Here is a 21,815-nt window from a genome sequence, read left to right on the forward strand (position 1 = left end):
TGCAGTTACAAAACTTAAACACCAACATAATTAATTATAGAAAAAATTGTCAGACAGTAAATTTTAAATTTATTGAAAAATGTTTGTTTGAAGATATATAGAACAAGGCAAGGGTCTTAATATTTCAAAATAAAAAGTTAATCAGCACAAAAACCAGGAATGTCACATTATTCATGAACTCATGAATCACATAATTTCATTTCCATTCAAAACAGCCAGAAATATATACTTTGCTGAAAATATAAATCATTTTATGGGAGTGCTTGTGATGAACAGGAAGCATAAGCATCTCCTTATGTCAGCATGTGTGATGGATCTCTAAATCTAATATGGTTTACACATTTCACTGATAAAAGGCATATAAGACAAGGAGCCAAGGTCTGAAAACTTCTAATATCATGTCCTACCGTCCTGCATATATTAAAAAAAAAAAAAAAAGAAAGAAAAAAAAAGAAAAAAAAAAGCCTAGGGAGTTTAAAATCATTGGTAACTGTATTAGAACAGAAATTCAGAGCACAATGGCTGCTAAATTTAATATGGATTATGCAGGGTGAAGAATACCAGTGCAAGCAAAGAAGGTGCACATGGGGTTAAGTTAAATTCATCTGAGAAACGACAACTACACAGTGAGGAATAACTGGCATGAAAATGTGTCTGCAACATATAAATCATGAAACGATTTGGTTTTGTCTCCACAAAAACTTTGAAAACATGAGATTTAAAATGGCAAAACTGTTTGCTGAAACTGATATATCAATCTGATATCAGTATCTTATAGCAGGATTTATCAAAACTGATCAGAAATCTGACTGATCCCAGTGGTTACAATTTTCATTGAGAATCTGGAGAAAACAAACACAACCTCCTGGCAATGCCGTTAGGCAAGGGGAGATCTAAGAAACTGGGAGTCCCAAACCTAACAACAGCAAGTATTCTAGGTTTCTAACAGAGAAACAGGTAGGGTGTAGAACAGTGCTCAATGATCAACTCTGTCAATGAACAGAACAATGCTGCATTCATTTTGCAGATCTCCCATCTAAATCATGCCACTTGGATTTCTTATAGAACAGGGAATATTCTGGCATTTTTCAGAAAATTGGAGAATGAAGAATATAAGAATAGATAAATGTCACATAATAGACTCTTAATGGAGCACAGAGGTAAAAAACTGCAGCAGAAGAGCCAGTGTTGGAAGATAAATGGACTGAATTGCAGAAAACTCCTTGCATATCTGGAGAGGGCTGAGACAATACTGGATCTGCAAATGAAAAGAAAATAGCATTACAGTTACATTTTGATTTAGGGCTCAAATAACAGCCTGAACTGATGAGTCCTAATGAGCAACTTTGATCTGTGAATTGACTGCACATGCTTTTAATGCTCTCTTTTTATTTATTTATTTATTTATTTATTTATTTATTTATTTATTCATTTATTTTTGCAAAGGGAGTAAAAATCACACTCGTTTAGAGAGCTAATTCATTTGACTTCATTTCTGCAAAGGTCTCCACCAAAATGCAAAGGTAGTTGCTGCAGGTCTGCTGATGCAGGGTGAAACACTGACACAGTGATCATTGCATTGCCTTCAGCATTACAGACAAATTATTATGCTTAAAAGCTTCTTAGTTGTCTTTGCAACTAATGAATGTTATTTTCTATTTCCGTATGGTGGGACCCCTCCCATTTTGCATATGTGGAAATTCAAGGAAGTTTTCCGTAATGTTGCAAAAGTACCAACAGAACGCACAACAGGGAACTACTGAAAGGATCCCTTTGGAAAAAAAAAAAAAAAGTATGTTCAAACTAATAAATTCATCTTAAAAGAGCAGAATTGAATATTATTAGAAAATAGAAAGGAGTAACTACTTTGAAGGCAAACGTGGTGGTCTTGGTACAAAGCTAGAGCACAATCTGAGAATTAAAGCTCTTTCATTTTGTTTTGGCAGAGACTGCTAGTGAACTTTGATAGATTTTGATAGATGCCATTTCCTATGTCTAAGTATCATTCATTTCTTGAAGACCAATGAGGTTAAGTCCTGCACACTTTCAAATTTGCAAGGAGTTCATTAGCTAGGGTGAACATGATGCGGTCGTGCCTAAAATATTGACTAATATCATCTTGTTATTTGGAACTGAAAATAGATCACATGAAGAAATGCTGTAAAGCAAGCTTAATGGGGAAAACAAAAACAAAAACAAACAAAAAAGCAATGACAAAACCAAACGATATAACAATCATTAGAGATTTTTGGCTTTGGCTTTACATCTTTCCCATGTAACAAAAGCAACTCCAGCTTCACTGCTGTCACTGAACTCGCAGATACATTTATAAACACCAGAGCAGAGTCCAGCCTTTTGCTTAAGCACAGGGGTTTTCTGTGCTACTAGAGATGCTGTAGAACAGTTAAGGCTAATCATTCACAGCAGTACCTGAAGAGGCCTTTAGCACTTGAACAGCTGAAGGAAAGCAGTTAAAATTTTCATTTGCACACACATGCACATCCACACTCACTGGAGTCCATGGGGTAATTCCTTTGGGTTAGAGAAAATGGCTCAGGCTAGGTGTTGTTAAAGCATCCCTACATACTGCTGCTGTTCTTGAGTTTTAGGATTTTCTGATAGGAATCAAAATGAGATTTTTCTTGCTGCTGGGGTATCCAAGGCCAATGTTAAAAATGCCTGTTCATGGGGTGAACAACAGAGACCAGCAATACCTGCTTCATCACTTCATATTTGACAAAACTGAGCTTTGCTTTCCCTCTTGACAACAAGCATTCTTAACAAGCTGCTTCTTTACATGACACCACACTTTATTTCTTCTGAAGCTGAGGATTGCTATTACAATTATAAACCCCAGTTTAAATTAATGCACTTGATTTTGACATGTAGATGTTAACAAATATTTTGATGTCAACAATAATAAGGAATTTGGAGGATGACTTTCACCTTCCAAATGTTCACTGAGACAACTTTCATGTTGTTGTGTTTTATTTTCATTATTTTTCAAAAGTGCTTCAATGAAATGCTGAAAACATTTTCTTACAGATTTTTTTCTCTGCTTTTGAAAAGAGAAAGTGTGAAAGAAGCGACATGATGCCTCTTTTATTGTCACAGAGCTTGCACACTTTGCAGGATCAATGGTTCAACACAGCATCACAAAGCCATTAATATGTGGCTGCCAAAATGGGCTTTGAAGCACAACCGCCAACTCATAAAGGCAGAAAAAGCCCACATACAGTGTTATGAGAGCCACATCTGTGTAAAAATCTCTTAAGGTAGGCTAACCAATTGACAGCCTCCCCATGCCTAAAGATTTTTTTTTTTCTTTCTTTTTTTTTTTTTTCTATTTGTATTGATGCCTTTATAGTGTAAACATGAACCCAAGAGTTCATGTATACTTCATCTCATGCATTCTGAATAGACCATTCAAGACAATAGATGCTCACTGAATGTCAAAATAAGCCTGTTTTGTAAATCTTTGCAGGAGAGAGGCATGCTCTAATCAGGCTTTGAGTTGTAACTTTTTCTCTATTAACAATGCTAATACTGAAATACGTTTTGCAGAAATCTAACTTTATTGGTTTCATTGCATATTGGCTAGAAGAAAAGGCTCAGCTCACCACTCACAAAATAATAAATAAAAAGCTGTCTGGACTTAGAAGAGCTAAAAGGTTATCTAAACCATATTTCTCAGGTTCCTTAATGACTGCCCATGAAACATGACACATTTGACACTTCTACAGCAAGAACTGGAAGGATTAAAGAAAACAGAAGAAATATTATGATTCTGCTTTTTTTTTTTTTTTTTCCTTGATACCGATTTGTGGTGTCCCATGACCATTTTAAAAGTGATCTGTGCAATCCTTATCTGTCATGGAAACAAATTCATTCACTGGGTGGCTGAACAACATGAGGTGAAGTAAATTTCTCAGTCTATCACCAGAAGGCTGCTATCCATTACTGTTACAAGTTTGCAATGGAAATCGCTTTACTGCTATGCAGAGAGTATGATAAAATTTAAAGCCCTGTGAAGGATACATTAGAACAATAAATATAATGCAACTAATATATTAGTGACAAAATATTGCTGAATGTGATGTGTTTATTTATTCTGATTTTTTTTTTTTTTTGAGAGTAGAACTCCTTAAATCTGAAAGTTAACCCAAGGAGTAATAAAAGTGAAAAATGATGCACGGATAGATGTATGCACCTAGCATGGGGATTAACACATTCTCATTTTACCTATATATAGTACCTAGGTTTGCAGTGTCTCTGGCAGATGTGATCATCATAAATCAAAAGATTCATCATAGTCAGCTACCTGATTTCATTTTACCACCTCCAGATGTTCACTGTCTATACTTTGAAAGCACATTATGGATCATTATCCTCTTTTCAACCAGGAGTATCAATGCCTAGTGTATCTAGTGTGGTTATAATTAAAGTCTGAACATGCAAGGCACTGAGCAGCCTCAGAACCCAGGCTTTTTTACAAAACAGTATTTAATTATATGCTTAACTCTAAAGATGTGCTAAAATACTATTGCTTTAAACGGGATTTAAGTCCATGCTTAATTTTGGCTTTCAGACTGTAATGGGCTGTGTGTTGATGGGAATCACATGGGAAGTGCATGATTGTGCATGATTGTTCTCCTTCTCCCAGATAATTCCAGCTATATAATGTTTACGATTAGCTTATTGTATTCAAACAGATTGACTGAACATAGATCTGTAATACTTCAGTGAAGCAACAACCTACCTTTAAAAGTTTAGCCAGATTTTTTGAATTGCAATGCATCACTGATTTTTAAATATGAAAAGAAAGAAAAGTATTGCCTGTCATAAAAGGAAAAATAAAACAAAACAAAACTCTATTCATTAAAAAAAAAAAAAAACACTTTAGTTTTTCACATTTCCTGCAAAAAAAGTCAAAAGGAGAGGAGAAGTACTGAGATAAATAACTAAATAATAATTAAATAATTAAAATTTGCAAAGGAAACTTGGGTTCTTTCAATGTAATTTCTCTGGATATCAGCTTGTGTCTGAACAATGGTCTGGTACCCATTATATGGCCTCAAGCTCTACAGAGTTTTGCATTATTTTGTTCCCACTTGCCATGCGTGATCCACCTTTCTCTTGCAAGGAAGCCAGCTATTAGACACAACATGCTGCTAATGTAAGTAGGTTCATGCAGTCTCGTTCTATGCTGTAAGGTGTGTTCCTGGGTTTCAGTCTGTGTAGTGAGTACTTTGAGCATGTGGATGTGCTGCCATCCAGATGTTTGTTCTGTTTCTGAAACTTCATCCTGCCACAGTCACTTCCCCATTATGCTCCAGAGAAGCCTGTGTGTTACCTGATCTTCTAGCTTAACCTCTCTAATGACAATGTTTGGGGACAAAAAAAAAAAATAATAATTTTTGCTTACAATAGTCATATGTTTTTATGTTTCTCAATCCTCAAAAATTATTATTTCACTACCAGATATTAGACTTTCTGAGTAGTGTTCCCTGTCCACTCTGGTCTTACTTTTTGTGAGTTTGAGGACTCTCAGCAAGTCAGACTGGAGAGCTCATCCTGCTCTCTTCCCTCTCACATGATACACTTAATGCTTTAGTCCATGTTCATCACCATCTTTTATGAATACCCATTCAAATCTGGTTCCCACTTTTTTTGTCCATGTCTTTCCTATGGCAAGTTTACCCTTTTCTCTGCAAAGTCTCCTTGAGTCAAAGTTTCAGTGTTCCATGGAAATACACTGGTAGTTAAAAGACAAACATCCAATAATCCATGACTGTATCATTGACAGTTTCTCAACCATAGCCCTTACTGAAGCTTTACACCCTTTTCTTGGTCAGAATAGCTACTTGAAGTACAATTCAATAAGCTCTCCAGTGCAACTTGGGCAGGTGTTAGCAAATAATGCGAAATGGCTTTCCCAGTACAGATACAATTTACAGCTTTAGAAATGGCTAGGAGTCCAGTTTAGCATTATAGGACATCCACAGCATAAATTGTGAGGGAGAACAGTGTCCCCAGACAGCTGATTCCTTCTTCATAGCCTCAGTATTGAAATGATGAGACAATATCAGCCTGTATTTGTGTCTGATGGAAAGCCAGGGCGACAAAATGTCTGCTTGACTTCAATGAGCTGTTTGTGAATCATACCATTCAGCTTAAAATATGTGGTTGCATTAGTGTTTATAGCGATAGGACATTATTTTCTAACAACCTTTCATGTGTCATTGGGAGAACGTCAGGGACATGTTTGCAAGGAACTTGGTACTTTCTGAAATAGCAAAACTTTTACACAGGAACTTTCTCAAAGTTAACATTTTGCTCTAAATTATGGCTACACAGGTGAGGGTTTTGACAGAAACATGTACTGTACAGATAATAGGATGAAATCACAGTTCTGCTAAGTCTCTGCTAAGGAATATAATTATTTATGTTCATATTTGATTTTTTATAGCCTTGCCTGACCTCTCTTACACTTCCATTTGAGTAAATTGAATATTTTACCCTAACCTACGCTTTGGCTCCAATAAAGAAAAAATGAAGCAAGAGTGCCATACATTGATCTTCTCTCTTTCCATAATCCCTTTGTCAATGTTAAAAGGAGTAAAAATTTACAGTAGCCTTTTCTTAGGATACCATTATATCTTGGGTGAATGAAAGATAAAATAACTAAAATTTTCAATCATTAATGATAAGTAGACAGTAGGTGCTTGCTAGTGATTACTTTTTAGATATTATCTCTAATCCACTTTATAGGATTTAATTATAAGTTTACACTTAATTAGAATAGAAAGCCAGTGTTGCCATTCAACAGTACAAAATAAAACATTTTAATTTTATTTTTTTTTCCACTGGTTCATTAGACAAAAATGTCCAAGTTGGTGTTTATCAGTTAATATCAATTTTATGAGTGGCACCAAACTCTTCTGATAGCTCCATAAAGGTTCTGATAGCTCCATAAAGGAAGACTTCCTCTTCCCTCTATATTGGCTAATTTATATATATATATATATTTTTTATCAAGAGGTCTAGAAGAGTACATAAGCCTTCTAAGGAATTACTATTTACATACTTATGACTGCGCAGCATGTCATAATGTCATGTTAGTGTTGTAATTAATGAAAATAGCTGAAAAATATAGAATTTAAAAGTACGTAGTACTTGCAGTGATTACTTTGGGATAGTACTTATATGTCAACACAGAGACAACCAAATAATATTTGTTGTATACCTTTTCATGAAGATTATTCAATGCAATTTGAAAATAGCAGTAAAGGAGTGATGTTTGTATAGTTTTCCTCACAGCAGAATACCTAAATATTTAATGTATGAGCAGGGCCATATGACATGTTAATCAAGAGCAAAACACTGCTTTAAGAAGCTCTATTCTATACAACATTGTATCTAAATACTTCTGAGTCCATGCACCCAAAATTCTTTTTCTTTGTCTAGTTGGGTAAATGCATTTCACTTTAACTTAAATTCTTTTATGCTGATATATAAATGAGTCTTAGTATAATTAAGTTTAAAATGTCATGCATTTACCTTTGGAAATACTAGGTATACAGGAATATTTTTATCTCTTTTATAGTAAAAACTGAAATCAGTTCACCTTGTTGTAGCATATTTAGCTTGACAATACTCTTGAAAATAGTATTCCAGATGAGTCCCATAGGCAGCTTAGGCAGTCAGCTGGAGGATCAGCATCTTGTGTTACACTTAAGGGTTCCTTTGTTTGGTGTAAACAAGGAATAAAGCATAATCGACAGTCAGAGCTTGCATAAACCCAAGTTCCATTAAATTATCATACAAGGATAGTATGATGATTACAATGCTTATTACCTATGTCTAAAATAATCTCTCTTGTGAAACAGAGCATGTAGGAAATAGAGAAAATGCTCTAAAAATCACTGAGAAACCAATGTCAAAATGAAGTCTGACAAATGCTGTAGAATTACATTAATGCTACTGTGATAGACTTCTGATATTAAAAATATGTAAAATCTCCCTCCAATGTAATTTCTATACCCATTTTACATTATCAAATTGTATTATTACTCCCTCAATAGTTTTTATTCAGAACTCTGTGCTGTAAACTCTAACACAATTTGCCAGGCATCTATAAAAATTAGAAAATCAAATCTTTTGTCAAATGTAGACCACAAAAAAAAAAAAAAAAAAAAAAAAGCTTTAAAAAACTGTTGTCTTTGTCTTCTTTCATCTCAATAATGACTTATCTATAGAACAAGTACTTCTTACTTTCAAATATCCATGAAAAATGTCTCAACAATGTGATGGAATGATGAAAGAATAATAAATTTCCATATGTCACCTGAGCCATGAAAGCTCATTGCAAATTTGAGCTAAAGTGTGTTTTCGTTAATTTCTGTCACTGAGTTGTCTTATATTGCATTTCATATAGACTAAAAATGCTTGTCTGTTCAGCTGGTGAGGCTGAAGTCATGCCACCTGGATTGCTAAACTTTTCTGAGCCTTTGAGCATTGTCTATACAAAACAGTCTAAGCTGTAGGTATTAATTATTATTGCTGCTTGGCATTCTGGAATGCAGTTCTCCTTCTTTCAACCTTTTTTTTTTTTTTTTTTCTTCTTCTTGCTGTCTTTTTCTTTCTCTCTTTCTCTCTCTTCCTTTTTCTTTGGATGAATGTTCTCTCCTTTTTCACTCCGATAGGTCTTTTCATTAGCAGGGGAAAGCTGATTTTATATGAAAAAGTCATTCTTGGTAGTATTAGAAATACTACCAAGAATTAGGAAAATATTCAGGAAAACCATACCCAAGTGTCTCTTTCTCTGACCTTGAGCATCTTTGCAACAAGATAGTTCTAAACATAAAGTCACAGTCTATTTTGAATCTCTTTATGGCTATTTGGATGAAAGACTGCCCTTATATATATACCTTTCCATTAACTTGGTAGGGCCTAAGTAATATCACTTGACCCTTACCCTTCACCTTTGGTCTTCTAGGAACAGCTGCCCTAAAATCTATCTACAGAGTGATATTTAAATATATGTACTTTGCCACTCATGTGGAGTCCTAGTTTCATTGGTGATGAATACACAAAATCTGTCATGTATTCTCTATATCCGTATAAAAAAATAAAAATAAAAAATGAGGAAAGGGTTATATTGACTTATATCTCAGCTTCAACCTGTTGGCTTTAATGGATGTTTAAGGAGGCTGACATCTTTTTTAAGCATCTTTTTCTCTTGCAGAAAGTCATTTGACAAAGCTTGGGTTCCTGGCAATTGTGCAACTGTTTAATTCTCCCTAGAACATAGCCCATCCCAAATCAACTTCACAGCTTTAAACACTCTGCCATGTTCCTTCAGTCATCAGAATCTAATCTGTATCTGCTGTCAGGCATACTGTCCTCTTCTGGATTATGAGATGTTCCCAGCAGTAATCACCATTTACTACATATTTCTACAGATTTAAGCACGATTTGGTCCAGATGGGTTAAGTGCAATCTCATATAATGTTAAAATTATTGGTAATTTCAGGACACTTATGTTAATCAAAACTGTATCTGAGACAAAATGTAAGCCTTACTCAGAATAAATGCAGAATAAAAAAGTCACAGACGCCTTCGGTTTTGATTCCTCTTACTTGACATGGTATCGAATTTAGCTATCCCAAATGCACTCAGATGTTTCTCCAAATTATTGGAAAACCAGATGCGTTTTCTTGAAATGTATTATACTGTCAATTGACATATATATATATATAATGATTTAGAAAGCTTCTTCTTCACCCTGTGTGAGCTGGCTTTCTTCAGTATGACAAGGGCTGACCAAGCCCTGCAAGAATATGCCAAATCCACTACTTCCCCAGTCTACATATGCCTTGTCTAGCTTGTCACTCATTCACCATAACAGTAACTGTTCTTTTCAAATGAACTAGGATGCATAGATGTTTGGTTTGTAGCCAACGACTGATATGTATGCCCTGGAAACAATAGCGTGGACAGCAAGAAGTAACTCATGTGAGGGAGTGCTTTAACTCAAGGCCTGAGTCTTCCAGTACAACATGGCTGTAGAGAAGATCAGGTATTCTCTTCACAAAGGAAGCTCTGTACAGGACAAGAAGCAGTAGGCACAAATTGCTTTGTAGAAAACTTGGTCTAGATATAGTAAAAAGGTTATCCAGCCTGAGAACAATTAAACATTTGAACAGGTTATCCAGAGGACTAGTGAAATTTCTTCTTTGGAAACATTCAAGAAGTGGCTTGACAGGGCCCTGAATAACCTGAGCTAAAGCCCTGCTTTCAATAGCATGTAGGATGAAGTATTCTCCAGAATTCCTTTCTGAACTGGACTTTGACTCAATGACTCAGGGAACTAAACAGTCAGAGAAGAATCAGTTTACAGACCTAAGCCCTCCTGTAGTACACCCATGTTTAACTCAGGGGCATAAAAGAACTCATGTGATGCAATCCGGATTTGGACCAATATGGCAGAGAATATATACATGGGTATATGTAAAGTGAGAGGAGGAGGGAACCGCAATACATTAAAAGACAGAAAGGTTGTGGAAGTACATGAAGTCTGTTGCAGAAGTGGTTCCCAAACACAAGTGTCCAGAAAGCTATTCCTGGATCTGAGGCCAGCTGCCATTTCCATCAGTGGCATTCAGCTAGTCTCCCAGGACAAATTTATCTCAGGAAGAGCTGATCAACTAAATAAGAGGCATGGAGGCACGTTTGTTTATTTTATCGTTGTTCCTCTAGACAAGTGAAGAATATTTTTCAGTGTAGGTAATACCCATTTTGGACTGATTCTGACATTTTATATAATGAAAAGCAGATCATACTTACAATTAGTGTCAAACCACATACAATCTCTCTAGACCTCCCGCCTACTGTTGTGCAAGTGCATACATTTCTCCAGGTGCCAGTTGCTGAAAGGGGCTCTAGGGCATGCTGTCTGTGTCCACAACCCAAAGAAGGGTGACTACAAGCTACATGTATGTGAAAGGCTCTGCTGAAGTACAAACCTGATAGCAAGTATTTTTCCTTTCCATTCTAATTTAACAGAGGAAACCTGTGCCAGAGGCAACTCAGGAGTCAGACCCTGGGACTGGCCTCTCCCAGAGGGCTCACCAAGAGCCCTATCCTACCAGTCAACAGCAAAGCCAGCATACCTTTTCCCTTGCTCCAACTCCTGTCTCCACAGTACAGCAGTAGGCAGAAGAGGCTAATGAACAGGCTGAGCAACTCAACAAGCAAAGTGAGAGCTTTGTCAGCCTGTTCAGTACCCTGAGATAGCAGTAAGAGCTGGATGCAAGAGCCTGCCATGCCGTAATCAGGTGGTTACTTTGAGGGCTCGCAGGTTACCAAAACTCACCCAGGAGAACAGAAGATGAGCAGCTCCTAACTGCTCCTAATAAGCTACTGCTCTGACTGGTCACAACATGAATGAAGTAAAGCTGTTCTGGCAGAAGGAGACTTGACTGCCTAAAACATCCAGGATAGATGAATTCTCCAGCCCATTCTTTTATGTTGTATGTAAGTACTACCTCACCTCACTCTGTGTGTGTGTATGTGTGTGTGTAAGAGCTTTGAAGAAAAAAATAATCATAGTTTAATAGTCTAATGCTCCACGAAATGAGATATGGCGTCACGCAATGAATAAGGAGGACAAAAAAAAGAAAGAAGAGTAGTGGTTATTTTATTTTTTCATTTAGTAAGTGTAGTCCATTTTGCACTGAATATGGGAACATTCCAAGGGAAATATGGTAGATGAGGACAGGAGGGATTTCCTGTACTTATTTATTGGAAAGTATTATTATTAATTATAAATGTTATTATTATTATTATTATTATTATTATTATTATTATTATTATTATTATTATTATTATTATTATTATTATTATTATTTTGGCAATACAAAGCTTTTGTAAAATTCAAAATACTATTTCATGTGGATATAAAGGACTTTTAGACTAGCTGAAGTCATGCCTATTTTAAGAGCTGTTAGGTTCTTGAAATATTTTTCAAATTCATATAAGCTGAGGCAGAAAAATGAGATGTTAATGCAGCTTAAGTACAGATTTCCCAGGTTTTTTTATTTGCATTTCTCTCTCTGCATATCCTAACTCCATACAGAGAAGGTGTGAAGATTTATTAGCTGTGTGTTGTATAAGTAGGTTGAGTTGTTTGGTTGTAAATCAGTTAATGGTCTAAAACACACAGCAAGCAAGGCTTTCATATGTAAAATGAAAAGTAAATATTTCATAATCACTGAAATTATAATAAAGAAATAAAGAACACTTCTTTCTGTCAAATTTCTCTGAATAGTTTAAATGCTCTTCAGGAAGAAAGAGAATAGATTTTTAGGTCTTCCTGTCAGTAGGAAGACCTACTCTTACTGTGAGATGGCTGTGATCAAAAATGCTTGGCAGTTTGGCAGAAGCTAGGCCAAGAATGTAAAAATAATGTAGCTAAGGTAAGCAGCTAGAAAAAGGCTGATTTAAGGTTACTGGTTAGTTTTTCTGACTACATAAATAAAATTCTTCATGTCTGTTCCAGGAGCTTTATCATCATCATCATCATCATCATCATCATCATCATCATCATCATCATTATTTAATTATTTTTTATTTTTATTTTTATTTTTAATTCATTATTATAAAATAGAAAATATTTTCCTACACACAGACTTGTATCTAAAACCAAAGATATGTGTATCCCAGCATCCTATCTTCAACAGTAACTAGCAGTGGATAACTAAGGACAGAGTGTACGAGTGGAAGAGACATATGTCCTTTAAACATTGTCTCAGCCTCCAGGAATTTTCAGTACAGGGACTTCCTGATCCAGTGGTGATATCTGCACTTTTAAGAGGATTGTTTTGCATTGAACCATCCATCTTCCCTTTTAATTTTCCACCATAACATTGCTTGACAACTTAACCACGCACCGTGTGAACAACCACTTCTTTTTGCTTGTTTCAAATCCAGATCATCCACTTTTGGGGTGGATCCTATTATGTGAAAAAGCTATTCATTCTCCTCCTCTAAGTTTTCAAAGAAAAAATGGCCGTAGCTGTTGCATGTGGTTTTGAACTTGGTATTGTCAGTTTTTATAATGCAAGACTTTTGATGTGGGCTCAACTGCAGAAAGGCCTGAGCTCCCAAAGTGCAGTAGGGGAAATAGATTCAATTTCTCCTGAACACATCACTTTTAGGCAAACATTTTATTCAGGCTCATAAGAGAGATTTAACTAGTCATCCTTTAGATGGTGTGGAGCCTAAGGTTCCCAGCTCTGTAGCCTTCCATACCAACAAGAAAGCATTTAATTTATGTTCCTTGAGATGCTCCGCTAGGATATTTTGCTCTAAAACTGAGATGCTGGTGACCAGGCAAGTTTCTGCAGACCCTGGAGTAGTGCAGTAGAGTTTTCTTTTCTGAAATAGGAAAACTCTCTGAAGACTGACAGATTCTGGCAGTGACTATAAAAAGCACGATGACATGAATGTCAAAGTGGTGATGGAGTTTGTTAAAAGTTTGTGTGAGAATTGAAATGTTTTGTCATTTACTATAACCTCCATTTTAGTGTAGTTTTTCTGATGGCAAAGTATTGTGTCTAGCCTTCTGTTCCTCTGGCTAATACCCAGCTTACTGAGAAAGCTTTAATAATAGCACTTAGCTTTTACAGCATCTTTTATCTGAAGCTTTAAAGTACTTTACAGAAGTGGGTACCATTATCACAATTTTTATAGGCAGAGGAACAGATTGGGTTACAAAGTGAATACACAGAAGAATTATGAGTAGAGCTCAGGTTTCTTGATCTTTAGGCAAGTGTGCTAATCACTAGCCAAATTTATCCTCTAGAAAAACAGTAGGAGATGGGAGGATCCAACAAAGTGGGGACATCTTTTTTGAAGTTATCATTCCAGTGGTAGAAGTTCTCCTGTTGCGATGCAAAGATGAACTATAGGCAAATAACAATTGATTTTTTTCATTTTTTCATTTTATTTTTTTTTTTAGCTAAGATCAGTACAAATGAAAGTTCAGCATGATGCATTGAATGCTTCCTGCCCTAATGAGGAGTTCTGCACCACTGTTCCTAGTGATGAGCAAGACAGAGGCTTAGTGAATGTTGAAAGGGTTGGTTACCCTTTCCAGTTAGAGGAGGGAGATGGGCTTCAAAGAGCAAAAAGCAGAACTTGAACAAAGCAAGAACAGCATTCCTGAGCTCAAATTAGTTCAGCATTTCCAGCTGTCAAATGAAGCAGAAACTTTTTATTGTTACTTTAAGTTAGAGCAGATTCCTTTATTCAACAGGTGGATGAAGAGCACTGAACCCGTCAATAACAGTTTCTTGCATAGGATCATGAGTGATGAAAAATTACAAGGTCTTCAGTAGCTACACAAATGAAATTAGTATGTATTAAAATTGATAGCCATGTGTTTGGTCCTGACAGAAACAACACAGGCCCTGCTTTTAAAAGAAAAATTAGACTGAATAAATGCATTCATGATAGCAAATATCAGATGTTATCCTCAGTAGTTGAACATATTTGTTTTCCTCCTTTTCACACTATTTTTCCTTATCTTTTTGTATCTCTGGTCTACTAAATGACTTTCATTTAGTGTTTAATTATCTATCTTTAGAAACACTGATTCCCACAAAGGCATTTCCTTTCACACTGGTCGATAGTGTGAAATGGTGTGCACTCTCTATTATAATTTTTTTTCCTAAAAAATCACAAAGAGACACAATAACAGGGGGTAAAATTTGTGACTTAGAGTACAGATTCTGTCTCCACTAAGGGAACACACAAATTAAAAAGTGAATAGAAAAAAAAAGTGTTTCTTCAAACACAATAGGAAAACACCTATTCTTGGGTTAAAAACATGCTAAGCCCAAAAGGAAAATATTCTACTCCATCCCCAAGAATATTGAGATTTTATTGAGATCTTATTTGTATATATTATATATGTGGATAATAGGGAGATTTGATGATTTCAAGAAGAGTTTCTAAGCCTTTAGACAGAAGTTCAGTCAAGAAAAGCCCTTAGAATATGAATATGAAATAATCCTTATAAAAGAGCTAAACATGTGACCTGGGAACTCATATCTACTTTCGTTAAGCATCTTATAAGTGTAATAACCATGCCTGGAAATGGATGACTGTTGAGAATGTTTGATTTTAGGCTGTCTATGAGGAAAACTGTTTCATAACAGGTTAAGGTTACATGGCATTCTCACCTAAAGCTGAAGGACAGCAAAGATAAGGAACATGTAGTGAAAAAATTCTCCTGATAAAATCTTGCTTCAATAGGTGGAAATGACTGAAGAAATAAATTTTCTGTTGCCTGACAGCAGAGGAAATCCATGGGTTCATGTGATAGCTCAGAGTGCTTCATTGTTAGATTGTTAGTCTGTGGTTTTTTTTTTTTTTTTTTTTTTTTTTTTTTTTTGTGTGTGTGTGTGTGTGTGTTCTTTTAAGAATAGCTGCAAAATGTTATTACTGTTACACTGGCAGGAGAAGAAGAGAGAAGGGCTTATGAAGTTATGAAGTTTTTGCAAGACCAATTTGGAATCAGTTACTAGGTTAAGCAAGGAACCATCTCTAGGCAAGGAAAGACATTTCCAAAAATATAGATTTCTGCATCTAAGTAAGAAAAGTAGAAGAGTGTAAACAGTGGTAAGTTTAATGAAAAATGGCAATAAACCAGTCAGGAATATTATTAAAAACAACTTGTAATAGATTTCAATAGTTACCATATGGATTTTTTGAGCACAACAGAAACAGAAGCATGATGGGGAATATTCAGGGCTCATAGCTAATGAGGAAGCACTCTGAGAAGAGAAAGTTCCGTTCACCACAGGGAATCACTGGGAGTTTCCCACAGTAGAGCTCGTCTTTTCTCTGGAAACATTGGAGGAACAGGCTTAAAAAAAAATGTCAGAAGGAAACATTTCTGAGCAAATCAATAAAATGAAAAATAACAATTGGGAAAACAATGGCCGAATCTAGATGATATTTACACAGAATTACTAAAGGAACTTGAGTGGGAAATTACAAAGGTATTAACTGAGACATGTAACTTGTTGCTTAATTTGCCAAAGGAATAGAAGGCAGTCAGAGTTCCCATAAACCTCCACTTCTGGCAGTTTTCAGAGATAAGACATTGGGGTGTGCTGCTGTTAGGTTTGAACTGGTATGTACCTTCTTGTGTTCTTATATTGCGACAGTTATTTAGGAACAACTAAATTGAACACAAAGATCAGAAATGCCTGTCTTCTGTTCTTTATACATAATTTTTATATACTGATGGCAATTAATTAGTCTTCCTCTTGATACGGCAATGGAATTTAGGATCTAGAAGAAAGTCCAGTGGCAAAATGATTAAATTGAAATACTTACATTCTTCAGGTCATTAAATCAAAGGTCAAGATAGCCAGTTACTTTTACTTCATTTTTCACATTCCTGCCATTGCAAATTGCAAACATGTCTCTTTAAAGGCCTTCTGTAATGCTACGTTCTTAAATAAATATTTCTTTATTTTTATTTATTATTTTTTTTCCTCAAACTAAAGGTAATTTTTGAGCAGGAAAATATATGTTTGTTTTGGTATTTGGTTTGGTTAGAGAAACTCGAAGACATTTTTAAACGTTAGTTGATTACATATATTTTAGAGTTAAAAACAAATAAACAAAACCCCAAACAAACAAATACTTAGCAGGAGCCAGAGTTGGTGGTTAAAAATTTTAAGCTTTAACAGAAGAAACAAGGTAAAATTAGCCAAAAGATAATTAAATAGAATTGCATTCTGTCTGTTTTCAGAGCAGGCTTGTGAGACTTAAATTCAAATCAGTTCTATATTTCAGGAAATCCTCTGCATGTCTAGATACATAGGTGGTATACATCTGACCAGCTGTAGCTGTTTATATGTGGCCATATGAATCTTGTCATGTAAACACCAACTCCTTTCTGTTAATTACATGGTGATAGTCCTCTTACTCCCATACCTTCCCCCCCAACCCCCTTTTATTTTATCAAAATAATATTTATATGAAAAACATACAGCATAGCTTACAGTTGCTTTATCTTGTCATCTGTGACTCGGTGAGAAAGCTTCTTGCAATTTAACTCAGTGAGCCTTGAACTAGTAAAGGATAGACTTGTATGTTACGTGACAATAATGAAAGCCTAAAATTAAGGTAGATATACCCAGTTGTTCTTACCTCTGTTTTCAATTCAAATAAACAGGTTTGGAGGAGTTTAACTGAGGACATGTTCAGTAAAGTATGATAGGAATTTTGAAAATTATTATCTGATCATGTGGTCATTACAGATAGCTCTTTTATGATGTATAGTGCTATGGAACACAGTGTTTTTCCCTCCATCTTTCCAAGCAGTAAGTATTCTGGTGTCAAGCAATACAGAACATGCCAAAAAAAAATAAAATGCTGGCTATAAAAAGCTGGCTATGTTTTATGTTGATTTGCATGCTAATATCAGAAAATGCAGAAGTCACTACATCTGTTGCTTTAAAAACTGTTGTTCACAAAGACTGTCATTATGGAATAATTAAAAGCTGAAATACAAAGAGATGGCAATAAAAAAAGTCTTGTCAGCTGGAAGTTACTGCATGCAGACTGAAGACTGAATCTAAGAATGAAATGAATTACAAGTGACTTGTTAACCTATTCAAGATGCTCATTTGTGTGGCAGTTTTACCCTCTGGACAACTAAACTCCACTACAAACACTTTTTTACTCCTTCTCCTCAAAAGAAGAGTAGGGGAGAAGAAAGTATCCTGGAAAGAAGAAAAAAAAAAAGAGCCAAAGAGTCATAGATTGAGATAAGAATAATTTAATACAAAAACAGAAAAGAAAGAGGGAAAACAAACAAACATGCAAACAAAGGCCATGCAGAAGCACAGAGGGAAGAAAAAAATATTCTGTACTTGTCATCAATGAGCAATGTGTTTGGCCACATCTTGGAGAGCAGGGCTGCAATACATGTAGCGATTGTTCAGGAGGACAGACATCTTTATAACAAGAGCACCCTCTTCTCCTTCCCTTTTCCCAGCTTTTATTAGTGAGTGTGACACCGCGTAGCATGGTATAGCCCTTTGGTTGGTTTAGGTCATCTGCCCTGGTGATGTCACAGAATCACAGAGAATCACGGAATGGTTGAAAGGGACCTCTGAAGATCATCTAGTCCAACCCCCCGGCTGAGCAGGATCACCAAGAGTACAGTGCTCAGGATGGCATCTAGGTGGGTTTTGAATATCTCCAGAGAAGGAGACTCCACAACCTCTCTGGGAAACCTGTTCCAGTGCTCCATCACCCTTACAGTAAAGAAATGCCCCCTCATATTCAGCTGGAACTTACTGTGCTTCAGTTTGTGCCTCTTGTCCTGTTGCTGGGCACAACTGAAAAGAGACTGACTCCATCCTCTTGACACCCTCCTCTCAGATGTTTATATGCACTGGTGAGGTCTCCCCTTGGTCTTCTCTGTTCCAGGCTAAGCAGGCCCAGCTCTTTCAGCCTGTCCTTCTATGACAGGTGCTCCAGTCCTCTAATCACCTTTGTAGCACTCCTCTGAATTTGCTCCAGTAGCCCCATCTCCCTCTTGTACTGAGGAGCCCAGAACTGGACACAGTACTCCAGGTGTAGCCTCACTAAGACTGAGTAGAGGGGGAGGATCACCTCCCTTGACCTGCTGACAACACTCTTCCAAATGCACCCCAGGGTACCGTTGGCCTTCTTGGCCAGAAGGGCACATTGCTGACTCATGGTCAGCCTGCTGTCCACTAGGATCGGGTCTCTCTCTGCAAAGCTGCACTCCAGCAGGTCAGCCCTCAGCCTGTACTGGTGCTTGGGGTTATTCCTCCCTAGGTGCAGGACCCTGCATTTGCCCTTGTTGAACTTGATGAGGTTCCTCCAATCATCCAACTTGCTGAGGGTGCACTCTGTTACAGGAGGCAGTGTCAAAAGTCTTGCTGAAGTCAAGGTAGACCACATCCACCTCTCTCTCCTCATCTATCCAGTTAGTCATCCCATCATAGAAGGCTATCAAAATGCTTGGTTACGCATGATTTCCCCTTGATGAATCCATGCTGACTACTACTGATCACCTTCTTATCCTCCACATGCTTGGAGATGACTTCCAGGATGAGCTGCTCCTTCAGCTTTCCAGGGATGGAGGTGAGGCTGATGGGTCTGTTGTTGCCTGGGTCCTCCTTGCCATTTTTGGATACTTTGGCTGGCTTTGGCTTTCTCAGACAGTACAGTTTTCTAGTTTGAGTTTTATACTTTTTTGTTGTTGTTGTTTTGTAATTAATAAACTTTTTTAATTTGAATAATTAATTTGGCTAATTATTTTGATTGGGAGAGATATTATATAAAAAGCAAGGGGATAATTGAGAAAACTCTGGAGAAACTTCAGAGTAGCTCCTAAAATATACAGGTCATCAGTAGAGAAAAACTGATTGCAATCAGAGATTAAGAAAATCACTTCTTGATGAATTACAGTGTTACAATCACAATGTGCTGTGGATCAACAACTCAGTTCTGTTTTATACATTTGGAATTGTCCATGTCTTTATCCCTTGTGTTTGTGAAGGAGAATTTCAGACTTACAGGATCCTGTGGTGAAAACTGCATAGGATATATATTGATAGAGTCATAGAGGAGGAAGGGTGGAGGTGGAGGAAGGGTGGCTTTTTTTTTTTTTTTCCCCACTCATATTTGTTCCCAACATGCCCTAATATTTTGGAATGACCATAGGTTATGTTCTACCAAACTCTAATACCAGTAATTTTCTACCAGTAAATTTTTGCTGGTGTGTTTTGGAACACAAGAGAGCAAAATATAATGAATACAAGTAGTCCAAATACCTCCCTAAATAAAAAAGCAGATTTGGGGGTGGGGAGATGGGGGGGATGTAGTACACTTTTTTTTTGTCATGTTCAGATATATTCTGATTTTATTACAATATTCTTTCTGCTCTTTTGTACAATGCTTAATGTATTAATGTAACTAAAAACTGAGTCATTGCATGTTTCAGCTCCCATTTTTCTTTTTTCTTTCTTTATTTTTCTTGTTTATCTAATCATTTCAGCTTTTTTTTTTTTTTTTTTCCTAATATTATGCTATTTATATTTGCTTCTATATTTTTTTATCTCTTAGAATTCTGGTTATTAGGATGCTCATTAATGTAGAATTAATTTCCTCTAAATAAAGCAGGTAGCAAAATATTACTTTATGTACTAATTTGTGTGTTTAGGTTAATATTTCAACTTTGTAAAAACATAAACAAACATACAAAACAATATAAAAATGTGAAGTCAAATTAATATTGTAAACTAATCTACCAACGATGTGGAGAGCACAGTTTTTGTTATATCCTGGAGTGTTATCTATATTTATGAGCTGTAAAAAAATAAAACAAAAATAAAACTTTTGACTTGATTGGCAATTTCTAGTGATATACAAGCCTAATTTTCTCAAACCAGTGTTACAGGATCATCATCTTATCTCAAACTGTAAATATGCAAGGTTACAAAATAATGTTAAGAACCCAATATAATATGTTAACAGAACAATAAAGCTAGATCCATTCCAGAACTGTTCATGTCAAAACATGTGAAGTATTGCTCTTCATACTCTTGAATTACTATTAGAATTTGTCATCTTGTTGCACAAATATGATGTAGATTGGATTCTTGAAATGAAGAAATCTGTGGACTTTTTAGAAACTAAATTCCTAGTTGCTCTGATTTCTCAGCCTTCTAAAACAAGCTGCCTGTATACTGAGTGAGCTTTCAGCATTCCTTACCTTTGTTCATTACTACTGCACACAGGAAATTCTGTCTGAGATGTAAAATAAAGACCCTACTCCTTTTTCTTTGTTGAACTTGTAGATATTATGTAGAACACTTGTTCCAGCTGGGAGGGGAAATGATAAAAGGATTCTTATTACCTTTCCCTTTTTAATTTGAGGCTTCTCTCAGAGCCTATGCGGTACAATGTCCATTTCATTTTTATCCCTGCTTTCACCTCTTTCCTGAATTGGGTCTTGCAAAAGTGTTAGACTCCATAGAGACATGATGCTGTGCTTTTGTGATTCTCACCTAGCGCTGTAACAACAGTTCTCAGCTCCTGTGTGGAGGAAAAGATTATTCTGATGTTGTTCCAGATGCAGGGAATATTTAAAATAGTTAATTCTGGTGGTAGATACAAGACTGAAATCACAGGCGTGAAATATGTTTCTATTATTGTTTGAATATAAATTATATATTAGCAAACACAGAGCTGTGAATCTCTCTCTCTCTCTTTTTTTTTTTTTTTTTTTTTTTTTTTTTTTTTTTTTTTTCCTACAACAGGTTAGGGTGTATGATCAAGAAAACCTCTCAAATTTAAACTCACCTGCATCAGCATTATAGCCAGTCATGAAATATTTCTGCATGGACATTTAAAAAGACTCCATGCAATGGCCTGAATTTCCTTGTTGTTATCAATATACATTGGTAAATGTCACCCTATTCTTTATAGAAAGATAATTCAAAGTTACAATAGTTTCTCCATTCTTAATCTGTATAGACAAATATCTGTGGCTAAAAGGCCTAAAGCTGACCTTTCTTCTTCCCTTCACTCCCCCTCTGCTATGGTCTCTCTGATGGTCCTGGAGACTGGTGTTTTCAAACATTTGTTTTCAAGTAACGGTCCTGGAAGCCAAGCATACTAGAAGAAATCTGCATGGTGAATAAAATCAAACAATCCTAAAAGGTGCATGTGTCTTTGATTTGGATATCGCT

This window comes from Netta rufina, assembly GCF_964035555.1.
Source record: "Netta rufina genome assembly, chromosome: 1".
NCBI lineage: Eukaryota > Metazoa > Chordata > Aves > Anseriformes > Anatidae > Netta > Netta rufina.